At 42.2% G+C, this 27,503-nt stretch overlaps 1 protein-coding gene across 4 annotated transcripts in view; it reads left to right on the plus strand.

Moving 5' to 3' along the window:
- Positions 1-27,503, plus strand: part of LOC108507271 (glypican-5-like) — a 412,210-nt gene that overhangs the window by 17,921 nt on the left and 366,786 nt on the right. Inside the window, exon 1 of one of the 4 annotated variants that reach the window (XM_017835097.1) lies at positions 27,007-27,096. The exons of the other annotated variants lie outside the window; for them this stretch is intronic. The gene's annotated coding sequence lies outside the window, so the exon portion shown is untranslated. Of the gene's footprint in view, positions 1-27,006; positions 27,097-27,503 lie in introns of those variants that run through there. 4 annotated transcript variants of the gene reach the window in all.

Genomic DNA, 27,503 nt, shown 5'->3' on the forward strand with positions numbered 1-27,503 from the left:
TAAAACAGGTTTTGGGAGAAAATGGTTATTTTAGAAAATGCATGGGAACCAGTGATCAGTTTAGTATCAATATTACAAAGGATTGAGCAGGCAGGGTGTGTATAGGCAGTTTATCATTCCAAGGTATGAATGTGTGAAGAAGCCACATGTCACAATGTTAGCACTGCTGATTTTATTTCTTGCCTTTTTCTGGGATGGATTACCTGCTCCATCCTTGTGCTGACAATGTTTCTAACCATTTGTTCATTATGTGTCTATTCAGTCTCCACTAATAGTTTGGTTTGTCTTCAAATAATCCTTCTGTATCCATTAGCAAGTTATTCTCCCTAATTTATATTTTGAGTAGTGTGTTACTCTGTTTTGTCCCATTAGTTAGCTGATGACTTTGAGCCAACACATGTAAGGGGGAAGACAAATAAACAGATTGGTAAAGTCACTGGAGCAGCTAAATGTGGGTAAATTCCTACCAGGGATTTGCACATCTTAACAAAGGAGGCTGTTTTTCAGTGAGGTAAATGTTAACTCATTCGTGTGGCTTTTGTAAAATCCATTTAGTGTTTACCTGTGTATTTAAGTCCTTTAAATACCCTTGCTTGATCTTTGTAGTTCCTAGAGGTATACATTTTATTTCCATGTCAAGAAGCAATCTGTTAAGTCTTTTGGTATAACATAAATATATATATATATATGTGTGTATATATATATATATATATGTGTATATATATATGTATATATATATATATATATATATACACAGAGACATATACATGTGTATATATATTGAGCCCAGACCTCAGTTATTGCTACTCATACACTGAGTTCATGGCTGTCAGCTGTTTATCCTTCATGTGTCCATGCATGCAGATTCCTGATCTTAGTTTTTATATATAAAAAACCCTTTGTGTATATAAGCAGACATAGAGAAAGCCTTACCTTTGGATTATATCTGTGTCAAGCTGAGTTTGACCATGACTTGGGGCAAGAAAGATTCTGGGAGTTTTATTGATAGCATGTAAACATTACTGTTTCCTTGATCTATGTGAAATATAGATGTTGACAAATATAAATTAGATTGTGGCATTTGAACTGGATTATGTGGTTTTGTTCTTTGTCAAATGTGTAGTTTCATTTTTGACTCATAAGAAACAGGCGGTTCATCTCTCTGTAGCCCATGTAGCCTTAGTCTTGTTTGAGATAAAAGAAATTGCCATTTTTTCCATCTTCTGTCTCATTGATTGTACTGGAATTTCATCCAAAATTAATGTCTAAAATTTTGGAATAGTTTTGTTTTCTTAAATTGGTTCACTGAATTTCTGTAAAATTTAAACTTCTTTTGTGGGAGCCAGCAAAACTATGAATCCATGTGGTAACATTCAGATGGAGATCACTGACATGATCTCATCCTGCATGTAACTTTTGATGTTTGGATGTCAGCAAGGAAGCTGATGAGCAGAAGAACTCATTCAGTATCAGAAAAGTTACCCTTCCTATTGCTGAGGGGTTTTGTAGTGTGAAGAACCCTTCAGCTCCTTCTTTTCCCAGTAAAAATCATGTGTCTCAAAAGCTAAAAGTGAATAATGCCAAGCCTGTTCAGAAGCCATCAGCTCATCCTGATATCAGTTGGCACAGCTTGTGCCTGATAATATGCCTAGGACTCATCAACTGTGACATCTCGCTCCAGGAGTATTTTGTCTGATTAGTCACATGAAAGGGAATTTATGAATACAGGACAAATAGTGCATTGTTTTTCTGTTCATACTCAGTCTTACAGGACTGATCATTGCTACTTTTAAAAGGCCTACTTGAAGGTCTCTACTTGGTAGTGTGCTGTGCATCCAGAGATGAGCTTTGTTGGAAGTCAAATCAGCCAGGATCGGCAGACAAGTACAACAAAATTCTTCTTGCTAATTGAATGGCACTTTACTGCTTCCCATATCCTCCCCTGATCTGAGACCTCTATTGGTGGTAATTAGTCTCTTCACTCATTCTTCAGCTGTTTTTGAGGTCATGGTAGTCCCAAGTGATTTATCCTGTTAGTCATTTCATGGATTTGCCATGATTCCTTGTGTACTCAGTGCATGTGTAGGTACACAGAGTCTGATTTCTGTATTAGCTGTTCACTGCCGTGGTTGCAGTCTGCTTGTTGTTTTTTAATTCTAGTTTTTGTTTTGTGAACTTCAGAAATAAAAGGATTAGGTGGTATTTGTATCTGACTCTCCAGGCTGACTTGCTACAGGGGGGTGTAGGACACATTCCCCGAAGTTGGCACTCGAGGCTGTGCATGCATCACAGAACTGCTATCTGGATGTTAAAGGCCTGTTTAACATCCTTAAGGCACTCTGTCTTCTCATCCAGAAGTGATGGACACCACACACTCAGAAAGAGATGGAATGAGAGGCCCTTTCCTCACAAGTGATCCTGCCAGAGTTGCACTGGTTTTCAGCTGGGTCATGTCTGTGCTATGTGCTTGGAGACCTTCCCCTGGCACCTGGTACAGCTCCACTCTGCTCAGGCTGAGGACCTAACCCCTGCTTTTATCAACTGCCAAACTGCTAGAGCATATCTGATAGCTGTTACAGATGAATCCCTCTCACTTCTTCCTTTGGTTGTTAAACTTTATTTACATTAGTACTACAGGGACAGTGATGAGACAAAGGTCATGGCATACCTTTGTATCTTGTCCCCTGAAGATCAGATTAATTTGTTGTCTCCCCCACCCTCCACAAACTGTACAATTTAAAGCTGGTTTGTGCTGTCAGCAGCTAATTAATGGTATCTTCCACTGAGACTAGCAGCAACCCATCTGGGTTGCAGACCATGTAACTCTGTAGCTGAAGTATTGGAAAACTTTACAGGTAGCTTTACAAAGCTGCTTTCTATCTATCTGGTAAAGAAATTGAGAGTACTAGTGCTGCCAGAGAGAGGTTCCATTGCAATGCCTTTAAACTTCAACAGGTAGCAAAATGAAGTGTGTTGAGTGATCAGTAACAGTCCTTATCTATTCATATGGCTACAGAGTTAGTGAGCAGCTTTTGAAGTTTAGGCTCTTCACACCAAGCACAAAGTGGCTCTGACTCCCAATTCCCCCCTTACATGCTTGCATAAACCAGGAGACTGAAACTCTTGGATACTGAGCCATCCCCTGCTGCTTTTTGAGATGGGAAGTTGTCAGTGTCATGGAGTACAACCCTCCTGCTGTTGTGGCTACATCTCAGGTATGTGCTCCCAGCCTAGTTCTAAACCCAGCTTGCTCAGACCAGCTGTGATGCTAAGAGCTCAGAGGAGGCTCCCCATGCAGGCTTTTACCAGGTTCTGGCATGAGCACCAGAGTGTTTGGACCAGGTGCTGTATTTCTACTGCCAGCCATGTCCAGTCAAGTTACTTAAAGCTCACCCTGCCTTTGCAGCTTTGAGTTCTTGCTCAGCACCAGACATATGGGACACAGTCAGACCCTAAAGCACAGAGCCATCCCATTTCCCTGTGTTCAGTGGTGTGCTATAACCAAGTGAGCCCTTAGCCATGCATCAGATGCCATAACAGTTCTCAGAATATGAGTGCAGCAAGGTATCACAATGTGATTTAAAAAAAAAAAAAGGACAAAACAAGCTTTAAACAATCCTTCTTCATTTGAAATATTAAAGTATTCCTTTATCTACTGATTGTGTATTCTTTATCTGAAAGCAACCTATGCAAGGTATGATCTGGAACTGCTCTTGAGAGAGGAAACATATCTGGGTTTTGGGGCAGTGAGAATTGAGTCCATTTAACAATCCTGTCACCTTTTGCATCCAAATCTAAGATAATTCTGTTTTAAGTATAGGTTATGCTGATAGAAAAACCAAGTTGGCTAGCATGTGGCTCTAATCTGGGCCTTAAATATTTCCCCTCTTTGGTTTACTTCCACTTTACCAGTTCAGCAGACTGAACCAAAAGCAATGCAATTTTAGGCAGCTGCAGCATGTTTCTTAGGAGGTGTGGAGTGATGCTGGTGAGGACTGGAATACTGGCAGATCAAAATTAAGAAATAGCAGCCAGTCAAAATGCTGTGGGGGGCATGGTGGTGAAAATTTTAGTTTACACCTTTTGCTTCTTCTCTGCGAGTGAATAGTTAAAGCCTGCAGAATTGAGACCAAGCCTTGAGACCCATTGCATTACTGTTCTCCAGAAGAGCATAGTGGCAGTGTTTTAACATGCACGTTGTGTGTGCTGATTTCTGCCACACTTGCAAGCAAATCACTTAGTGCATAGGAGCATACAGCAAAGTGACCATCTAAAGTCTGCAGGTCAGAGCACAGTTCTCTGGCAGCTCACTTAGGAAGCCTATTTCACATTAAATGCAGATGCCCCTTGGTGATGTTAAATGTCAGCATGGTCCTTGCTGGGAGTGGTCACTGTTACATGAAGGCAACTCCCAGTTCTGCTGGATTATTCTGAAGCTCAGCAGACTTTCTTACAGTGTTCCTGGGTGTATGGACATCACGTTTTTGAGCAACTGCTTTTGAATGAATTGTTTCACCTGTTAAACCCAACTTCACAAGCCTTTCTCACTTTGAGATTAGTCTGGAAAAGGCTTGACCTCCATCACAGGATACAAGGATGGAGGACTCTCTGGGATTTTTATTACTGTGTTTGTGCCCTGTCCTAAAAGCTGCACACCCACAGGGAGATGAAAACCATCAGCACTTCTGCTCTGGGTATCCCAAGGGGCTTTTTTGGAAACATCTCTAAGTGGAATTGAGACCTATGGAAAGTTCACTCTCTTAATCAAGGGGACATGAAACAAGTACTGTACTATACAGAGAAACAATTCAAGGTGGTTTTTCAGACAACCTCATAGAATGCCCCCTTGCTATATAAATGGACCCTCTTCTTCCCTTTTCATCTGTTTTGCTGTATTCTAATATAAAGCATTAATTTGAAAAGAAATGGATGGTATTTCACTCCTTCATTTGCATTGGAGTACCAGAGCTGAGCATCTTTCTCACAATGGATAATATACAGTAACTCAAACCGTAACACAGAATGTGTGGTCTAAAAATAGGTGGATGGAGGTATTTTATTCCTATTTTATAAATGACCATAGAGGCCCAGAGAAATCTTTATGTCAGTGTGATGGTCTGTAGCATAACTGAAAGGCAAAAGGAACTTTAACCTCTCCCTGCTCCTAAAGGTTTCAAGTACTTTATACTTAATATTAGATACACATAGGAGATGTTTAGATATGAGTGACTGTCTTTGCAGATGCTGTCACTGTGAAACATGCTGTGAGCTCTGTCTGGTGCATTTCTCCAGGTACAGGTCAATCGGGATAATGTGGGAGCAGTTCAGCCCTAGAATCAAGTTTGTACTCAAGCTGCTGATACAATATTTTTTCCTTACAATAGGAAAGGAGGATGGAGTTTCCTAGGGCATGGTGTCCAACACTTCCTGTGTGAACCAATTTTAGATCATAAAACAATTTTTTTGTTTAAATTAATCGTTAGGACTAATAGTCCCATTAGAATGACTAACCAATTCTCTGCATTTTGGCAGAAGGGGGGGTTGTTTTTAGCCTTTCTTGTACAGCTGCACACTTTCTAGAAGCTGCTTGTGTGGGGTATCTTGCTGCTGCTTATCTTGTGGATGCTGATCTCAAATCAGTTCAGAGCCCCTTTGTGTTAGACACCATATCCTGAGGAACAGAGCTTGTGCTGCAAAGCCTGGTGAGAAAGGAGCAGGGTGATAAGAACTGTTATCTGTCAATCCCATTTCACAAACAGACAAGAATTCCACCAAGACTAAAGGTAGTGATGCCTTATGATGACACAAGCAGAAAAAGAGCTGGCTTTCTATAACAACTAAAACTCCCATTAAGGTCTGTATAGATTTGATGTAAAAGATTTAAACTTAAAACTTTTAATTTTTTTATGTCATAGGGGAAGGTAGTCTTCTGCCCTTATCTGCTTATTTTTTATCTCTATAAAATAGGCCCTCAAGTCTGCTGCTGTGCCACAAACTGAGTGCAGATCTCATGTATCCCAGGCTTGGGTGTTAGTTTTGGTACTTCAGTTTGAGTCTGGGCAGGTGAGACTGTACTGTTCTTCAGCTGAAATAGTTAACAGTGACTGCTAATGGTGATTAACTTTTAGTGATGAATTAGAGAACTTCCTACCAAATAACTAAAAAAAAAAAAAAAGGGCAGGCTTTTTTTAGATTTTATTGTAAGGCTCTTGTTGAGGCCATATTGTACAAGTTGTTCATTTAGGATCTTCCCAGGATGAATTTTTGGATCAGTTTTACCTCTTCTGAGCCACAGTTGGACATGTTGACACTGCCTCTCCAGAGACTCCTCAATTAACCAAATGTATTTCTTTATTTTGGTTTTAAGCTACTGTTTTTTTGGTGCTGAAATGACTTGCAGCTGCTTTGCCTCCTTTCAGAAAACTATTGTGTGCTGCCTTCCCTTGTGCCGTTATTCTAGTGGAGGAAATATTTAAACCGATGAGATGCGTTTCATTATGCACCTGTAGTATTTTTACACTTACCACTTTTTGTTGTGGCCCCACAGGGGAAGGCTTGGAGTCTTAAATTCTTATTTGATGGGACAAGGTGTATCCCTTCCTTTTGGCTTCAGGCCCTTATTCTGCACTGTGGTTTTTGAGCACATCAACTAAGCAGCCATTTTAAGAACCCTCCAGTTACCACAGACTTAAGCCATCTGTCTTTGCTAGCCCTACTCCTTCATCCTCTACTTCTACTTATGTTCATCCTAATTTTTCTAGTGGAAGGCAGAAGGTAACACAAGTGTGCTGAAAGCTGTACCTGGCTTTCTGACAATTCTCCTTTGCTCTGCCCACTCCTTTGTCCTTTTGCTTAAAAGATCAGACTCCAACAGTAAATAAAGACCAAGGTATCTTGCTAATTCTTTGCTATCTGCATGTATTGGGGAGATTTTTCCAAGGGTTGTTACTTGGCTTCCTATGTGATTCCCACCCCCCACGGTGAGCCTTAGATCAGCCGTTCATGGGTGACTTTCAGCCCACAAAAACAGTGTGGTGAGCACAATGTACCCTGCCTGACTTTCAGCTCATATTTTTGCCCTCCCCACTGTGACACACACATCTCATTCTTGTTCAAAGAACATTTTGCACTTAAGATGAAAATAAGTGAAATGGCAATGGCAGAGTGCCCAAACTTGCTGTTTGTGCTTTTTGTGCAGTAACAGCACACAGTTGCATTCCGGAGTCTGATGGGAACAACAGCAAGGCTCTGTACAGGAGAAATGCATGTTGTTAAGTGATCAAAGAGGAAAGAAACTGATTATGTAAACCTGGAACAAAAATAAAGAGGATGCTTTTTATTGCAAGGTCAAAGTAATTAAATGCTCAGTTAGAACAGTCTTTGTCATTCACTTAAGTAATAGCTGTTCACTCACTCATCTTCAGTGTCCTCTCTGTCTGCTGCTTTAAGGTGATTTATGAGCCATGAGGCATCTCTCGATCTAAAACATTTCTAAAGAAAGTGATTGTTGCCAAGTCTTTCACCCACAGGTACTTCCAGCTGCCCTGAGAACACCTTGATTGCTTCACTCCTGGAACGTCAAAAGCTGTGGGGTTAGAAGCCCTGATGTGGGCCCCATTCACAAATGGTGACATGGAGGAATCCCCCGCATGTTCAGGAGTCCATCTCGGGAGCCATGCCTTGAAAAAACAGGGAAGAAAAGTCTAAATGACAAAATGCTGTTGCTGAGCTGAGAGTGCTGTGCAGAGCTGTCCCAGGGACGTGGCGAGGTTGTGTTCCATCCCCTTGGCATGTCAGGCGTGGTGCTGAGGGCAGTGGCAGGACTGCTGCCATTCCTCTAGACAACAGCTGCCTTCCTGATGGGATGTGGGCTTTCCTCTCTGACTGAGGCCTACAGTGGGCAAAGGCCTATCCCGAGGCAGGGACTGAATTCAACTGAGGAGAATATTACTAGAAATGGGTGGGGCACCTGCATTTCTAACGTGTGTACAGAAACACAGGCAGCCTTCACCTACCACTGCAGTGTAAGGAACTGAACTTGTCAGGGGACAATGGACAATTATCCATCCCTCTGTCCAAAAGTCTTTTCAACTGCTACTTCCCTTTGACAGGAACAGATTATTTCCTTCTTGTTTCTGGAAGACTGGCATGAGCCTGTGGAGAAATTCAATGAAATGGTTTTGAGTTTGTAAGGGACTGGCCTTTACCAATAAGCTTAGGGACTGACCTATACAGAGATGGGTGCTATCTTCAGAGCTCTCTAAATAAATGACAACTGGCTTCACAGAGTAATTTAGATGGAGGAGCCTGGGGAGACAGACTGGTCCAAATCCAGGTGCAGAGTATTCTGAATATGCTAGCTCAGGTTCTTCAGGGGCACCCATTCTGCAGTCTTTCTAGGATGTGGGGTGATTGCATCTTTGACTCAGTTTATTTCTACCAATGTTTCTGGTGATTCAAAAATTAAGTACCAAGAACTTCAAATGCAGTCTCACTTTCAAAGTTCAAAATTAAAAAAAAACAACCAAACAAAAAACTTCTGTTAAATACTTACATCTTTGTATTATTTCCTAAAGTCTTAATCAGAAAATAAGTGGGTTTGAACTGAAGAAACTTCAGATTCTGGTTTCTTCTGCAACCAAAACAGTTTGCTAAGATTAGCAAAATGCTTTCACCAAACCACGTTAGCATTTTTTAGGAAAAGTTTAATCATTCAGAAGCAAAAACCCTCTTACCCCACTATAATCCTCTTCAGCGTTTATCTTGAACTTCATGAGAATCTTGCTACATGAAGTAGCAGTAAATCTGATTTGCTTTTATCTTACATGACAAAACCAAACCACTGTCTTAAAACTCCAATGCAATGATCTTCTACCAATCTACCTTTCAACATCTTTCTATTCAAAAGGATATGCTCTGAAAAACTCTTCTTTGGGGCCTTTAGCAATTCCATGTGTCAATTTACTTGAGTTTGACTTCTAGCTTATTTTTCCTTTGAAGTTATACCTTTGATTTTTATTTTTTTCCCCTCCTCTTTAAGTGTGATCACATTCCTGTCACTTCAGACACTTTCATGAAATTTCTGCTCTTGATGGCAAAGAGGAAGCTGTCAAAACTCCAGAAATATGACTCTGGGAAATTTGTGTTTAATGGAGTTCTTTAGTTTGTCTGATATCCTACTGCTCTTTGACAGGATACCTCTGGCTTTGCACATTAAGAAGCTTTGGTGGTAATAGTGATAAAGAATGGTTTTATCCCTTTTGTAGAGATGAACTGGCCTGAGTTTTCCTAGCATGCTCTAATTCTCCCGAGGGCATTACAGTAATCCTCACATTTGTCACTTGTCTGTACTATAGTAAACTCCTTGCAGGGACTCTGATTCCATTGTGCAGAGTGGTTTTCATGCAGAAGTAATGAATACACAGCTATTCAGCTGGAGATCAGCATAAGCAGGAGACATAACAGGTGGCCCAGAGTTTGATATGAGTATGATGCTGAAAAGCTGCATTTCCATCCCACTGTAACTAGTGGAAACTACCTTGATATCATGCAAAGAAAGTGGTCTTGAAAGTTATTTTCTGACTTAAGTCTTGCTCAAGGAAGAATTTCTCTGATTAGGCTGGGTTGCAGGTGGTGAAAGGAGGGATAGGGACACGTTCATCGCTGCCTTGAGTTCTGTGCTTTCCTTTAGTTAGATTAGAGCAGAGAATGTAACGGGTATTAGTTACCTGTACTTCCTTGCTTGCTGCTAATCCTGTAGTCTCTGTCTCTGATTGAACACAGGCTGTATCTCTGCTGCACAGAGCCCTCTGATTATCTCACCTTGGAGCAATGTGTGGTCCCAGGTTTGTGAGCTAAGCTGGCAGGGATGACCCGGTGCGGGAGGTGCTTTGTCTGCTCCTGTCCTTATTCCTTTAACATGGAGCTGTTGCAGGCAGCAGCACCGTGACAGAATGGTCTTCCTAGCGAAGACCAGCTTAATCTGGCCCTTGGATCTTTAAGGGCTGTAAGGACTTGACAAAAAAAAAAGTGTAAATAAGTATATGGGTGACTGCAGTTCACTTTGCCCTAGAAGCAAACTTTGCACACAAATCACAGTGACATGGATTCCTGGAACTCGCTGCCTTGTGCTTGATGGCTTCTTTGTTGACTCCCTAAAGAACTCCTGGACCTTGGAAGGGTTTGCCCAGGGCAGGAGTGTACGGAAGAACCCTGTCCTTCCCTACACTGACCTCTGGGCTGGATCCTCTTTGAGGCCAAGGAAGTTTTGCTCCCATCAAAGGCTGCTTAGCCTCTGGCAGTGGGGCAGGCAGGCAGGGGCTCTCCTGCATAGGGAATGCACAGGGCAGCAGCTGGCTTCAGCAGGACGAGGGCTCCAGGGCTTAGGTGGATGAAGGCCAGGTTGTGCAGAGACACTCACGGGATATTTCCACAGCCTCACTTTGTTTGTAGTGAGGAGGGGGGGTTCACAGAAACATTCCAACTCCGTGCTGGTTTATAACAACTCTGGTGCTAAAAATTAATTGCTTGAGCCTGTATGCCAAATCTTAGCCTGAAGCTCATTTTTGCAGCCAGGTTATAAATCTTGAAAGTAAGGATTTGTAATAAAAACACTGGTACAATCTTGAAGCCCAGCAGTGCTAGTGGCAGTTGCTGCTGTGGTGTAGTTTGAAAAAAAAAAAAATAGCGTGTGGAATAGCTTGTGTTAATTACTCTTAAACCTGTTAGTGTGTTATGCCTGGCAAACCCTGAGAAGCTCAGCTTTCTGTGACAGGAATGGTGTTTAGTTTGGGTTTACTTTTTTTATAAAATCCAAACAAAGAAAAGATTAGACACTTTAATGATTTCATGGTTTAAAATCTCTGTGCTAGAAACAACCTAATTAAATTCCTGACATCATCAGGTTTGTTAGTAAATAGTAACCATGGACACGGTGGAGACTTGCATCTCATTACATTCAGCATAGGGTTTCAATACAAGAGCCATTGGATGTGGTGTGGAAATGGAAAAACAAAGGGGAAAGTATGGGACACATTTTTTTTTTTCTCCCGTTGATACCGAACACAGTGGAAGAAGATCTGTAATTAATTAGCAGGGCTTTAATGTAGGGTAGTAGGCCATAGGTTTTCTCTAGAGAATGTAGTAAGTGGCAGCATATTGTACAAGACAGAGGAGACAAGAATATATAAAACCTACTCAAACTGCAGGAAATCAGTCATTGTACAGTGTAGTTAAAGCAAGCACATATTTGACACTGACTTATGGTGGTGTTTGTGTATGTCTCTATCCCAGGAAAAATGCAATCCAGGTGAATAATCATTTACTACATCTGCCTTAATGTGATTTAATAAAAAAAAAAAATCCAGATTCAGTTAGGTAAGTGGTGACAACGCTGCCTGTTGAAGCAAGGGTGAATTAGCATGCAGACAGCAAACATGGGCAGAAGGGAAACAGTTCCTTTCTTATAAAGGAACTGATTAGAATTACTCAATGCCACTCTTTCTTTAACAGGAGATGTACTAGTTAGCACTTAATTTCAATACAAACAACAAACAAATGATGTTCAGTTACCAGGGTTTGGCATAAAACTGGTGTCTTCAAAGGAAGTGAGGCTGATTCAATGCAATTAGAACAGATTTTGCTTTGGACTTGTGAATAAATTGGTGCAATGTGTCTGAAAGCCACTGTGCAGCATATTTGTCCACTCTGCAGTCCCCAGTTCTGCAGCTGAGGGGATTTATGCTCAGCCTTGCAAGTAACAGTAGCAGTGTCAATGCCAGTAACAGAGTCCTCAATGAGCACATATGCAGGTGTCTGTCAGATTTTAATTTTTATGTTAATAAATGAGCTCGTGTTATCATCAAAGGTGCACTACAGATTGATTTTTAGCAAAGCTTCAAATATACGTGACAATCAGATGGAAAAATAACAGTACAGACTCATTCAGATAATGCTGACTCACTTTCCATCAGTAGCAAAAGGGAGATTTTCTTTAAAAACAGCAACACGGAGCTGATTATCTCTTCCTTGCCGGTTTTCCTCATGGATTTGTCAGTAAGGTTAGCTGCAGTTGCAGAGGGATGTACCCTCCTTCCTTAGGACAAGATGAACACTGTGCAGCTTTCTGTTAAATGGCAGTGCCTCTTTTCAGGAAAATGGGATGATCTGTTGATTGTGTGACTTGGTAAAGAAATTCCCATGACTTTTAATGGAAAGGGTCAGAGGCTGCACAGTGATTCCTTGCACACAACCCAGGCTTCAAAAGACTGTTTAAGTTTCTCCCGTAGTGCGGGATTCCTGTACTAGAGAATGGAGTCCAAGTGCACTCCATGAGCAAGGATGTTTTAGGAATCCTTGAAAGTATAACATTTTTAATATTAAAAAGGGTTTTCAGAAACCTTGCTTAGAAGTGTTTTAACTGTCAGTGAATGGAAGAAAAAGGCAAAAAGGAAAAAAAATTAGTTTGTAGCTTTGACAGGGAAATAAGTTAGGGGATAAAAGGGCCTGCAGTGGAAGCTGCTATCAATCAGAGTGTGCCTAGTATGTAATTCTGCTCTGGAGACCTCTTAGATGTGGAACTTTGTGCAATAAATCAATTCCTAGAACATGTTTATTCCTTTGTTACATTTGTGGGAAGCAGAGATTTCACTGCATTTTCTGTACAGTGATGCATAAAATCCATATTTATAATCTTGCTGTATGTATTATACATGTTTCAGCAACAGTGTATTAGTTTGTTATATGGATTTGTTCTTTGCAGCCAGGCCCTCTTTTAATGAGAAATTTCAGAATCCTTGGCAAAATTATGAGAAGTATTCAGTAATTCTTTTTTCTGATTTATTTGTATATGATGTGTTTTATGTCATCTTGGTGCACACAAAAGGACTTACTAAACCTAATGGGGAAATGACATAATTATACTGCTATCCTAAAGCATTATTAAGCAAATTTCATTTGAAATTAATAGTCAATATTTGAGTCTTTTTATTAGCAGAAATTCTGTCCTATTTCTAACACAAGTTGACTATATCAGAATGCCTTTCATCAACCAATTGGAATAACTCTTCTGAACAGAGGTGGCTTTCCTTATGCATCATTTTCAGTTCATTGGCTACAGTTTTTTGTCATTTGGAGAGAGCGTTTGGCTTTAAAAAGGAAAAGTTTATTTTGTTTTACCTACAAAAAAGGTGAAAAAACCCAAATAGAAGCCAGTGATGTTCTCTAAATGGGAGATGCTCAAGAATTCAAGCATAGCATCCAGCTAGAGACACTGATACTTAGGCTTTTTAAAATGGGGGAAAATCTGCTTTCTTGTTAAATTACTAAATAGCAGTAAAATACCACATTTAAACTGCGAGGTTTGTGGTACTAACAGCTTTTGCTCTGGTCCAGTTCTGCTTTTGTTGGGATAGACTCTCTTATTCAGCTGGCAGTGCACTGGATTGATGGCTGAGGCCAGACCTGTTGCTGCAGGGAGAAATTACCCTCCTAAAATAACCTGATCCCAGTGATGAGGTGAGTCAGGAAGGGTTGAGGGGTAAATGCATCCTCCAGTTGCTGCCATAACTGAATGAGGATTGTGGTCCTTAGAAGATCCAAGGTTTTACAGCTTGATTTTTTTTTTTCCTCCCTATGAAATACTTTGAACTGGCTTTGCCTTTAATAGTAAGTTTTATGTTTCTATTTGAAGTTTTACCTCCCTGTGGAGCTTTGTCTCAACTTGCTGAAATCTTACAATTCATGTGACATTCTTACCCTTTTTCAGGTGGAATTCTAAATTAGCGACAGTGCCTTTTTCTGCAGGGTGCTTCCTAACAGAGCAAGGCTCCATCTGAAGAGGGCAATTCCCTGAAAGCCAGGAGCAGCCCTTATGTGCCCCTTTCTGTCAGCTAATTGCAATTCCACAGATGCCTGGCTGCTGCAGAGACCTCCAAACCCTCTGTGCTCTACCAAAGCAGGGTTGTTTTTTTTTTTTTTGTTGAGTTGGACAGTAATAAGGATGAGAGCTTGTTCCGTTGGGCCTGGCTGCTGCAGAGACCTCCAAACCCTCTGTGCTCTACCAAAGCAGGGTTGTTTTTTTTTTTTTCTTGCAGTTGGACAGTAATAAGGATGAGAGCTTGTTCCGTTGGCTCTGGCAGTTCCAGTGAACTCTGCTGTCCTTGTGCCAGGGGAAATGGGAATGCAGATTTATGATGGTGTAGCAAGGGGCAGGCACAGAAGGGAGTCGTTTGTATGATTTCTCTGCTGCAGTGAACAGCTGTGGAAGTCCTGATTGCAAATTTCTGTGCATGTTCATCTTTCTCTTGTTATGAAACAAGTACTGGGAGGAGAGTCTTTCCAGCAAAGAAATAAAATGAGGAAAAATGATTTAGTGCAGGCAGCTTGGCATAAAAAATACTTTTGTCCAGGAAAAAGTGCTGCTTTCATGCCTATTTTCTCATGGGTGAGCTGAGGTATCAACAGAATTGAATTTTCTTATTAAAAGATGTGCTTCTATTAAAAGAACTTGGAGTGGGCATGATGGCAGCTCACTAGATTTTTAGCCTGGGGATTAAAAAGTACATTTAGATTTTTCACGAGTTCCTAGGAAGGGACTCGGGAGCCTGAACTGATCAGACAGGAGGACCTTAAATGCCTAGAAAGAGCATGTCTGCCATGAATTAGAGTTAGCAGGGTGGATTATCTCCCATTCCAGTTTCCAGCAAGGTGTTTCCCTTGAGAATGTTTTCTGAATAGTTTTTCTGGGCTGCTCTGATTCTTCATCTCTCCTATTTCCTATCACTGTTCTCCTTTCCTCAGAACCACTGGTGCTGAGGGAAAAAAAAAAAAGCAAGTGCCCCACTGATGAGGAACTGAAGGGGTAAACCCTTCTGGCCACAAGCTTGACATGGTATTGAAAATAGTGGGAAAAATTAGACAGAAAAAGAATTTGTCGAGTTCTTGTAGCCAGTTGTGGGAAAGGTTTTCTGTAGAAGATTGTTGCATTAGGAGGAGAGTCTCTTTAAGTGCAATAGCAATCCCTGATATATTTTATTGCTACCAGATGCTCCTGGATCCTGCCAAGTTGGGCAGGTTTCCCTCCTCTGTCACCTCTGTGTAAGCATCTGCTCTCGGCTCTTCTGAATGAATTTAGCGAATGAAGAAAGAAGCTCATATAGGAGAATTCCTGGTGGTGGAGTGTGGTGTAACTGGAAATAACACTGACCCTAGTAACAACAGGTCAACAAAAATAGGAAAAAACCCTTGGGTTCCATTCTCCTGGAGTTCGGAGTTCATTCCTGTAAGGTAGGTTGGATACTTTGGAGGTGAGGCTGTCTCAACTCTTGTGTTGAGCTATGAGAGATCACAACAGACTTGCCAAAAAGAGGTTTTGTTGTCACAGCTCACCTGTGGATCCCTGTGTGCACAGTGGTAGGGATTTGGATCAGTTAGTTAGATAATTAATTACTGCCTGGCTAAGGCAGGCCAGACCCACTGCAGAGCCACCTCACTTTTGAGGAATTGCATCAGCTTTTTGCCTTTGTTCCTTTAGGAAGAGGGGGTGGGAACTGACCCAAGGAGAAATCCCAACTGGCTTAGGGATATAAGTGTCAAAGGCAGATTATCCAAAATGCTGGCCCTAAGACAAAGATGACAGCAGTTGTCTTTATTCAGGAGGAAATAGAATGGAACAGCCTGCATGAGTCATACATTTTTAGCACATCAGCTATCACTCTATTGCTAGAAAATGTACAAACTACATAAGATTTTGTTTAAGTAAAGGCATATTTGAAAGCTCTGGCAATGAAAGTGCCAACACACTGGACTGTACTTGATGTTACTGCTCTCCAAGCACCTCACAGTTCTTATTTAGTTCTTCCTTGTGTTTGTTTTCTGAATTTTTTTCACCTTTAGATGTTAGTAAGAAACATTATCTGCACATCAGAAAAGAGATGCTCAGTGCTATCTGCTAGGATCAAAGAGAGCCAGCTGGTAATTTCAATGGCTTAGATCTGTTTTCCCTATCTCACCACCTCTAAAAGGGTCCCCCTTCTGTGCTTATCTTGATTGGAATCCTGCTGTGTACAAAGTGTCCAGATACTTGCAACTCATTAGAGCCTCTTCCCCTCCTTTGGTGACAAACCACTTTCTGTGTAGCTTCTGTATCACGTGCCCCTCTGTCCTGTCAGTCACAGGTAGCTAAAATCTCATTCTGTGATCACCATTTCCGGGTAAAACTTCCTGAGTACTGATGTGAGTTGGTGAGTATGGCATGGATAACAGAGAAAGGAGGGAACTGATTGTATCAAACAGCCTGGAAAATTCATGTAACAAAACAAATCCAAAAGGAAAGATTCATTTTGGGTAGCAAAACGTTCCTAGTTAAAACTTGGATCAAACTTTTGCCTTTAACTTGTATCCTTTGTTGCGTCATTATTTTTGTGTCATTTTAAATCCAAATTGCCTGCCCTCATTAGATGATACAAAGGAAGTTAGAAAAGATTGATTTCACACTGTAAACTTAACCTTTTTTTAAACACAAACCATGCAGAGTCATAGCTGGATGATCAGATTGTTTCAAAGAATATTGCAAAAAAAAAGGATCATGCTGAATCATTGTAAATAATTCTGATATTAAAAGTTCTGCACACAGAAAATGACACGCAGCATAAAAAAAAATAATCATATACCAGCAGGAGTATTGTGGAAGATTTTCAAAGGTCCATTAGTCAACTAAGGCAAGTCTCCTGTTTATTCCCACTTTGATAATATCCCCAAACTGCAAGATATGTTAGGTCAATTATTGTCTTGCAAGAGGCAAGTTAAGGTGGACATTGCTGCTGACCAACTGGCTGGGAACTCTTCAGTGTGAGGCACTTTTGCTAGAATAGTTAAATTGTTCTCCATGCATCACATACTTATCAAAAAACAATATATGAAGAATAAGTTTAAGTTTAGAATATTCTTTGTTGGCAAAAACCATATATAAAGGCTGATTAATAGTGGTTCTATACAACCTTATGCTTCTTGCATCCGGTGCAGATATCAGTGTGTAAAATCTGTCAGAGAGGGAATGGGATGGATTTGTAATGGTCTCCGAAAGGTCTTCAACTCCATGAGCCAGTTAATGGATTGCACACAGCCATATGCAGCATTTCCATTTCTTATGGCTATAATGGAATAATGGTTTTCATTTAATAATCAGCCCAAGTATAATTCAATACAAAGACATATTATATTCCATTTGAGCAAATGAAGCATGCCACACCTTAAGTGGAGCTAAAAAAATACCCCATTAGTACTGTTTTCCCTCATGAAAAGGCTTGCTACATCTTTAAGTGCAAATTCTAGTTGTGAGTACACACTAAGTCCTAGTATCTAGTTTATTGATGACTTTTAAGGCTTTGTTTTGAACATATCTATTCCTATAATTCATAATTTAAAGGGCTAAATTCTTGCATGCTGACTTCAGTCAGTGAGGAGAGCTGTGGCTAAGACGTTGCTTGGTGGAAGGTATATAAACTCTATTAAAAAAAATATTGTCACTCAGCTTCAGGCTGAGATCCTCCTGGGTTTGCAGCTGGAACTGCTGCCTCGGAGGGCAAAGATTCTGTAGATCTTTCCCCGCGGATCAGTCTGAAAACAGAGCAGAAAGTGGGTGTCATCCTTTTGAGTTGGAGCATGGCATGAACCCTTGTCTCTGAATGGTCAGAGATGACTCATGTACAGGAGCACCAGGCCACAGCAGACCTGTTCCAAAGCTTACTGGGGTCACAGGAGCTTTGCACTGGCTTTGAAGAATTTTAGATTGCATGCATACAGTTGCCACTCAGTAGAAAATCGTGATTCATTCAACTCCCAACTGTGTGAAGAACTTGAGGACAACGGGTGTCATGTGTCAGGGCCCACATTTGTTCCTGATTTACTTTGCAGGGGAGAAACTCACTTATGACCAGCCCTGGACTTGGTTTTGAAGGAAGAAAATGAGCTGTGTAGAATAGGTAGTGCTATCACCACTGAGTAATCTGTACTTCAAAGTCAAACAAAGCTTTCCTGTTACCTTGTGAATCATGGGTAGGATTTATCCTGAGTTTTGTCTCTAAAAATTGCCTGTAAGAAATCTCAGCAGTCAGTGAGAATAGATGGCTCAGAACTCGGCTATGGCTCTAGGGACCATCACAAATCTCAGGATGTCTCCTAAGCATAATCTCAGATGATGCTCTGATTTAGCAGAAAGTCGCATATAAACGTGTGTCGCCAGCAGCCTCTATTGGCGTCAGATGCAGAGGCTTGAGAGAGTATGTTATTCCAGCAAATGTCAGCATTAATTTATACTTGCTCAGGCCTCATCTGCTTTTTCCTGCACTCTCTTGGAGAGATTGGAGTCATGTGCATGAAAAATTTGGTGTCTAGCAGATGAAGCCAGGAATCGCCCGGAATCCTGGAGAGGGGTGTGTGCTGAGGGAGGGATGGCAGCAGGCTGACCCCCAAGCAGAGGGTTTGTGTCATTGCTTATTACACCCTCTGTTAATGAAAGCACCATGAAAGTCATGTCATTAAGCTGCAGTGATGCCTCCCCAGAGGAGCTGCAATTTAAACTGCTGATCTGCTGGCAAGAACCACTAATACAGACCTGTTGCAACAGGGAAAAAAAATTTTACTTTGCTAAGAGTAGTTCCCATAGCTGGAGTTAAAGGGGTCAAATATCCCTGTTTTGCTTATGTGAAGGATTGCAGCAATTGCTGTACTACTCATGAGCAAAACCAACTGGGAAAAGTTTGCACTTACATACAAGGTTTAACTGAGCTGTTGCGTTCACGTTCTCTCACTTTGAAAAGCACTTTTCAGCTCCAGGATTACTCATTGCATTAGATCTATAAGTCACTTTATGGTGTAAGACAAAACAGCAAAAGATGACTTTCAATATTCAAACAAAAGAAACCAGTTGTTAAATATAGTTCTTAAAAAATGCAGTGGTATGTGTAGAATGTATCAGACATTCAAATGCAGCCCAGTGTGCTTACTTTTTGTTTTTCTGATTCTATGTCCCACTTGCTCAGTTTGCAAAGGGGTTGAGTATTTGCCGTGATGATGATCACGCAGGAGAAGTTAGGCAAGTGACTTGCCCAATTCCACCATTTCCAGCTCCTGTTCTGAGAGACACCTCTTCAAGTCCACTTGCTGTAAATGTACTGGGCAGCTGTTGAACCAGAGAGAAACCGTGAAACTTGCTTCCAGCACTGTGGAACAAGGAAGCTTTTTGTAGTTTTCTTGAAGTGTAGATTTCTACTTTGGAATTCTCCTATTGGAGTGCTCCTCAGCACTGAAATCTTTAGCAGAAGTGTTTGTATAGAACTGACAACAGTGAATGCCAATTAGAAAAAGTTGTTTTCAACATGTATTTTTTATGAATAGCTTATTTTAACCACATGTGTTTCAGACTACACAGGCAAACTTCCCAGGCATATTTCAGCAGTGACTTGTGCCTGTTCTGCTAATGCTTATCCAGTCTCCAGGCTATCAAGCTGCTGTTGCCCTTCATAATGGAGTGGACTAGGAGTATAGTGTGAATCAAACATCTGGAAGTTGGGCTTGGTGACATGTGGTGCTTTTTTCATGTCTGTCAGTGTGTACATCTCTCCACTGCAGATTTTACTAATAAATGATGGTCTGTCTCCATGCTAGCAATTTTAACACAGTCTTCCCCTGCAGCCCCTCATATATCCAGTGGGTCTCTAGGCAGGTTGTGGATGGCTTGTGCTGAGTGGCTTTGCAGAGGCTCCTGCCTAAGAGCACAGGGCAAGCTGATGGCTGTCCACAGAGCAAGTTGGCTGTCTCATCTGACCACCACCTGCCCTGTGGAGCTGGGCTTGAATAGGATTCTTGGTACTTGGGATGGGTTTGGGAAGGATTTGACTTCAGGGAGCAAGGCAAGTTTGCGGGTGTTAAATAACTTTTAAGGCATGTTCTTAGGCTGGAAAACATAAATATACAGGAGCTGGTCCTCTATAATATGTTTTCTACAGCAACAAAAGTTTCCTTCAGGGCTCATTCCAGCTCCCTACTGGTTGTTGGTGCTTATGATGCTGTGTGCTGACTGGAAGATGCTTTGGTCAAGGGCAGGTACTTCACACAGGCGTATTGTTGGGTTTCTTGATATAACTCCTACTACCAAATTGTAAGGAAAAGAGTGATACCGTGGCAAAGGCTTCCCGTGGAAGCCTCCATTACCACCACCATCAGGCTCTGCAGGTGTGATGCCACAAGGCTGACAGCAGTCCTAGAAATTCTGTCCTAGCACCATTTGCAGATGTCAGATGGGGAAAGTTCAGTGAGTTGAAGTGAGCAGGTGATGTAAACCTGCCATGCTGTACGTGAGCTTGGTGGCAAGCAGCCTGCTTTTGTCATAGTTGCAGAAAGGGCTGTGCTTTTTCACTAGACTCCACCTGTGGCATGCTGAAAATCCAGAGCCCTCTCTTCCTCCTCAGTTTCTTGTGCTCCTTCCAGAAATAATCCCGGCCTGCTACTGCAGTCCCACAGTCCCTCATGCTGGGAGACAGCTGCAGAAACTTGTGCCTGGCTACCTTTGCTCTTATTTAACCCTAGGTTCACACCCTTCACACCTTCCCCCTGAAGGGAGGGGGTACTACCATGTTATGTGATCCAACATGTGGAGACTTACACTCTGGACACACAGAAAGTTGAAAAGGTCTGCACATATGCTAGTGGTGTGAGGGAGTAGCAGCACTGTTTTCTGGCTGTATGTGTTCTCATTAAAGAGATTTACTTTGCACCCATACGGTAAAGATATCAAATACTGTTGTACCAGAGCAGTGGTGCTGAGCTATAAAGTTTTGCTACAAAACTGAGCACATAAACAAGTAATCTGAGGACAGAAAGTGGTGGCTGGTGAGAACAGTAATATGAGATGCCAGAGGAGTTCATTCATTTTGATAAACTAGTTGATATTCTAGGATGCTTTCTGCCACATTGATAAAGTGTCAATCTTATGATGAACTTTGCTACTGATGACCTTTCATGCAAAGTTGCGGGGCAGAAAGAAAAGATAAACAACTTGAACAACACAATTAAGGCAAACAGAGAATTCAGTCAGTGAGAGACATCAGTGTTAAGTAAATCATCCCGTGGAAACAGCTATTTGGAAATGCAGTGGCATCGCTTACAGTACAGTGGGCAATTAGTTTTAATTAACTTCAAATTCTGACACATAGTTAAAAATCATCTTTTGAGTGCCCAACTAGACAAATGACAGTTGGGGCATTACGTTCTGCAAGAAAAAGCTATTACAAGTATTATAATGATGTTATTAACACTTTTATTATAAATATTATGTGATCTTTTTAATTTTTTATGAACTGTACTTTTGGAAGATGATCTTGTTCCATACCATAAGCCTTTGAATAAGGGCACTGTTTTCAAAGAAAAGATTGAATTTCGAGAAGCTGTTTTGAATTCATTAACAATGTCCACTGAACATCTTGTGACTTTTACCAGTCAGGGAGGAAACAGCCAGGAGTTCTTGTAAGATTATCAGAAATTAAAGGCAGGTTTTGATGTGTATTTTAAGGTTAAATCTGGCACTTTAAATGTGACATATGACCCTCACTGTGGAAGCCCCAGGTACACATTTTGTGGGAGGTAAGGGGGTGGGTGCTCTGCATTACAACTGCTCAGTGGGGCATGTGTGCCCCAGCCTGAGTCCACACATCCCTCTGCCCTGTGTGTCCATCCAGCTGGACCATTCTGGAGAGCAAAAAATTACTTCCTATATATGTTCTTTTAGCAGTGTTTTATAATCCTTAGCACTGTGAGTTTGATGCTGGTGTTTGTGGGACCAGCTTGGTGTTTGCTGTGGTATGGCTCTCCTGTTGCTGGGGGGAGCAGCTTCTGAAAGATGCTCAGTAAGTTACTGACTTCTTTTATATGAAACTTATTTCCATTATTGGTGTTTTGAAGTATGTGAAACTAGAGCTAGATTCTTCTGCTTACATTATGCAACCTTTGCTCCTTGAGTAATCTCCTTGATTTCCCTTGGGCTGTGTGTGGCAGCTTCTCACATGAGTAAGTTCAGAGCCTACTTGCTTGTCCCAGTTTAAATTAATTTGTATGCTGAGCCATGCAGGTAAGGGCAAAGAGTATATTCATCTTCTCAGCTGCTTGGTGACCAGGATGCTTGAGGAAGAATTCAAACAGAAAGAGCTGGTGCTACTGAGATGGGAAAACTGTTATCGTGCAGTCACCTCCACAGCGTGTTCATCTTGGATTATGGCAGTTACCAGCCCTGGGAGGTGCTGTTTTATCGAGTCATTAAAATCTGTGCCTTTTCCATCTTCGCCAAGATACTAATTTCTCATGGCTATATTTTTTATGACCAAGAAAAAAGCTGCTCCTCTGGGAATTAGACTGATGTTCTCAGCTCATGTCAGAGAACATGCACAGCAGTCTCTGGGTAGCAGGGTGGGACTTGGAGCTGAGATCTGGAGAGGGAGAACGCTGATATGCTGCACATGGTGTAATTTCTAAATAAGCATGGTGGATCTGATGTCTGCCATGGGAGACAAGTCATTGGGCTGAAGGATTTTTGGCCTGAACCAAAATAATTGCTCTCACACTGTTAAAACGAAACACTAGAAAATTATGAAAAAGTAGAATTCTGTTCAGCATTGTCTGTAGAATGTTTTCTCTTAACTAGTGGCTGTCCTGACTTGCTGTGTTGTCATATCAATTGCATTTCTTTCATAGATCTTCGGCTGGTTGGTGGCCTAATAATGTTTTTAAAAATGAGTTTTATGGTAGAGTTAACAGCTGTGCTTTTCAGGCATGATTTTTTTTTCTTTCAGAAAAAATATGACAGGCACTTGTAAACTGTACATTTGGTAAAGTGAAAAATATCCATGAAACAATGAGCCAGCAGAGGAATACTGCATTCTGATCACCAAAAAGGTCTGCACATATTTTTTCCATGTGGAGTACATGCAATGTAGGAAACAGTTCATGATATGGCAGAATGCTCGTTCTCCTTCTGCTCAGTACTTGGAGTGTATGAGAAGAGAACAAAATGGAATCTCTAAACAAAAAAGAGAATGATAGGTTTCTACTAGTAATTTTTATTTTAGTTTCCTAGTGCTCATCACTTAACATGATGAGGAAATTGAGTAAAATTACCAGAAATTATTTTCAAGCAGTGCTTTTTAGTCTTGGCATATTTATGAATATTTCATGCATGATTTTTTTTACTATTTAAGACCTATATTTAAAATTTCATACTCAGCTTTAAAGTTTGCTCTGACTTGAAATGTAGTAGTCTTTAGAAAATAGGTTTAACTTTCTTAAAAGAAGAAAAAACCAAAAATTATAAAAACCTGAAAAAAGAAACTTGTCTTAATTACAGAGAGAGGATTTTGCATTTCTTTTGAAGCTGATTAAATTGTTTTTTAAATGAAAATCAGCATGTGTTTTGGGCTCATTCCAGTGACTTAGTGGACAGAAGTAAAATTAAGGAACCTGTTTGAGTTCCTCAGGTGCTTCAGTAAAACGTGAACCTTAGAAAATCAGACCTCTAAAGATAAAATAAGGTTTTAAAGACTAGATTACTGGCTTTCCTGGCCTGGCTGAGACATACACAGCAAGGCTTTCCTCTGGCAGCCGAATTGGCAAGAACAGACCTGGTGCCCATTACGTCTCACTGGGGGAAAATCCAGCATTGGAGATGAGCTTATCTTAAACATAAGGGAATTAGTCCAGCTTCCATTTAAATCACTGGCAAAGCTCTGGCTATATTCAACAAGGGAATGGCTGAGGTAGCAGGAACACAAAACCCTGTTTCTAGGCCTGATCCTAGTTTTTCTTATATGCCCAAAGCTCATGCTGAGCATTGTGGTCACTTTAGCAGGATTAAGACCGAGCAGATTGTTTGAGCAGATTTATATTGCTATACATTGTAAGAAGTAATTATACAGTTCTCAGTGATGTACAATTAATAAATACGCATGTTATAATACAAGACACCTGTTGACAAGGTGAAATTGTTCCAATCAAATTGCTCAAGTGTGATAGAATGTCACGTACAATAATTAGCTGAATAGCTCTTCTGTTATCTGCAGCCCTCTTCCAGCAGAGCACTTGGGCATGTGTTTGCCAGGAAGCACCCGACTACCTCCATAAAGTCAGTCTGACTGCCCTGCTGTATGTGGAGCATGTGTTTCGGAGAAATAAGGCCTAAATTAATTGGAGTCCACTGTATTATGCCTGTGGTGTGTGTTCTCAGTCCTTTGGGAAGTCAGTCACGTCCAAATGTGACACTTTGGTTTCATCATCACTTCATAGGGAGAAACACCTGCAGTGCCTGTCACTTTACACTGGGTGGGTTTCAGTAGCAATCTTGCACACTCATGGGTGCCAGAAGGTTATATTTGTCACCAAAGCAGTGCCAGGAGAGAGGTGTGATGGTTCTGTGTCAGCCCAGAGATGCAGGGAGGCCAGTGGTTACCTGTGGGTTGTGAGTGTGTGTGTGAACACCTGGGGCTGCTGATGGTGGTAATGACTTTCTCCTTGCTATGGATGTAATCAGTGACAAAAACATACACCTGAACAGTGTGTGGAAGGTCAACATTTTTTTGCAGAGGGGAAAAAAAATTAAACTCCAACCCAAAAAAATGTAACGTGTCACCTTTATTTAATGCTTCTATAGTTATCACAAAACAACAAGAAATATAAATATTATGTATTGAAGTAACCAGTATTAAATGTATGGGTGTTACAATTCACTGACATGGTTTTTACTGAATTTGGGCATGTGCATAACTCAGGTTCCTTGGCAGGATTTTGAGGAGAGGAGGGGAGGTGAAGATGGTAACATAATGGACTGTCCTCTACTAATGATCTGAGGACCAATTAAAAAGTAAAATAATTGTCACATGACTTAAAAAGCCAGGTGAGGAAAAGAACACCCATCATGTAAAGGTGAGGCATTAAAATAAACTATGCTAGAAAATAATTAGCCATTTGAGATTTGAACTTGCCACCCACTGAAAACAATGGCAAGAATCCCACTGAATTAAATGCCTTGAGCCCTTGCATGGGACTCATTTGATGATATTAATAGAATAACATATACGCCAAATAATGCTGTTATTTGTCAAGTAAATTATTCATCAGATCAATCATCCTGCCATTTCTTTTTTGGCAGAGCTCCCACTGAAGTCAATCGGAGTATTGTCTGAATTAAAGTCTTTTAGGACTGGGCCCAAGGTTATGCAAAATGCTACTGGGGGCAACTTATTTATCTTCCTTGTGTACATAAACCCACATGCTGGACAATAGTTTGTCAGCCAGGGTACTGTGCCTTATGATGCTAATTGTTCTTTCGCTGATGCTGATTATTCACGCATCTCTCTTTAATCTACCTGTTGCCCTCTCGGTTTGATCCTGTTAACGTGTGTATGTAACTTAAAGCTTGGTGGCTGTATAACCCATATTAAGCTGACAGCAAAGTTAACCTGTATTGATGTCCATGGCCATCAGCCCTTTGGGTGTGCTGTCTTGTCCTGTGGTGTCCTGGGCTCTTGTCTGACCTTGGAAAACTGCAGGATGAGCCAAGGACTCAGAACACAGGGCTTCAAAAGTGACTTGTTCTCTGCTTTGGAGTTTAGAAGCCTGATTAAATGGATGGTTTGTTCTTCCAGTTTGGGTTTTTTTAGTCTACAAGTTAAATGTTCTGTATCAAATTGCTTTTTCTTCAAAAAAGTGAGAGTTATCTCTTATTGTCTTGATAAAATACAAGCAAATCGTTTAAAGGATTTGCACTTCTAGCTATTAAAATACAACTTGGGCAACTTCAGCACTGAGTTCAGCCTCTCATTACTACCTATGGGAATGTATAATGGTTAAATTAGCTGCAGGTGGGCTCCCTCGTTGCTCCAGAAGCACATTAGAAGCATCTTGAAGGTTGCAAGTAACCTTAAAGAAATCGCACATAATGGCCTCAAACAATAGTCATTCTTGTAGCTCCTAACGTGCTCCATATGCCTGAAAGGTACTGTGCAAATGAGGCTCTTTGTGGGAGACCGCTTGGGTTTGGCTTCTCTGGAAATGGAGTGTTTGTGTGAAATGGAAGATATTCATGGGCGTTGAGGGTAGTTCTGTTCTCAAACGTGTGGTAGAGCAGCTGATACCGAAGCTTGCTTAGGGCGGTGAAAAGATCGCAGACCAGCTCTCTGATGGTGACAGTGGCTGCTCTCAAGGTGGTGTCATCCCCAGGAGGGGGCTATGTCCCCCAGACCATATAGGATAGATCTGCCGCTGGCTTTTGTCCAAATGAACAATTTATATCCGCAGACGGTATAGAGAGAGATGTATCCTGGTGTAAAGTCTCTGCTGGGACTGTTGGCTGGAGTTAACACTTGTCTAGTGAAGACCCTTCCATGTCATCTGCTAGGAATTTCGGAATCGAAGCAAACCGTGGACCCTGCAGCGCTCAGGGGGTTTATACCTACTGCTCTGTCTGCTCCTGTACCTGTTGTTACCAACGACCACAGGCTGCGAGCGCGCCTCTCCCTTGGTGCTGATCTTCCTTCTTTCGGGACTCTTTCCACTGACCTCGGTTCGCTCCCTTAGTCTGCGTGGCCCGCAGGGACCGCACCGCTGCTCTTGGAGAACTTCCGTGTCGGTGTCCCGCGGGGCCGGGCAGCAGCTCCCCCCGAGGCGTGTCACGGGAGCTGTGCCAGGGCTCTCTCCCCTCTCTCCCTCCTCTCCAGCCGCGATCGGGGGGCGGTGGCGCCCCTCGGACCCCGCGGGGAGGGGAGCGGAGGGGAGGGGAGGGGCGGGCGGCGGCGGCCGCTCCCGCCGAGGAGGAGCGCGGGCGGCGGGCAGGGCAGCGCTGCCGCCGCCGGGACCGGCACCGGGACCCGGCCCGCGGCCGTGTGCCGGGCTGCGAGATGGCCGCCGGCGCCGTCCTGGGGCTGTGGCTGCTGGCGGCGGCGGGGCTGTGCGGCGGGGCGGCGGCGGGCAGGTCCCCCAGCTGCCACGAAGTGCGGACGGCGTTCCAGCTGCGGCAGATCGGGCCCCTCAAGCTGGTCCCCGACGTACCCACGGCCGGTCAGTACCGACACACCTGCGGGGGGCTGCTCCGCGAGCGGAGGGGATGCGGGGGGCTCGGGGCTCTGCCGCTGCGAGCGGCCAGTGCGCCCCCGGTGCCTCCGTCCAGCCCGGCTTTGCTGCCGGCGCGGGGAGCGGAGCGCGTTTGGAACGTCGCTTGCTAAAACAACTAAAAGATTTTGTAGGAAGAGCAGACCGGGATGACTCCTGCGGTTTTACACTGTGCAGGTGCTGCTTGTCGGTCTCCACCGTAAGCGCGGTCTGTCTTACCCTGCGGTCCCTTTGCTGAGTACCTGCCGCAGAGGATTCTTCGCGGAAAGGATCTCTGTCGTGGAACTCAAATCAGTAGCCGAGTCGTTAGGGAAGGCTTGTTTTACTGCTCAGATGTGGGGTCCTCGAGAGGGTGG

This window comes from Lepidothrix coronata, unplaced genomic scaffold, assembly GCF_001604755.1.
Source record: "Lepidothrix coronata isolate B3197 unplaced genomic scaffold, Lepidothrix_coronata-1.0 Scaffold248, whole genome shotgun sequence".
NCBI lineage: Eukaryota > Metazoa > Chordata > Aves > Passeriformes > Pipridae > Lepidothrix > Lepidothrix coronata.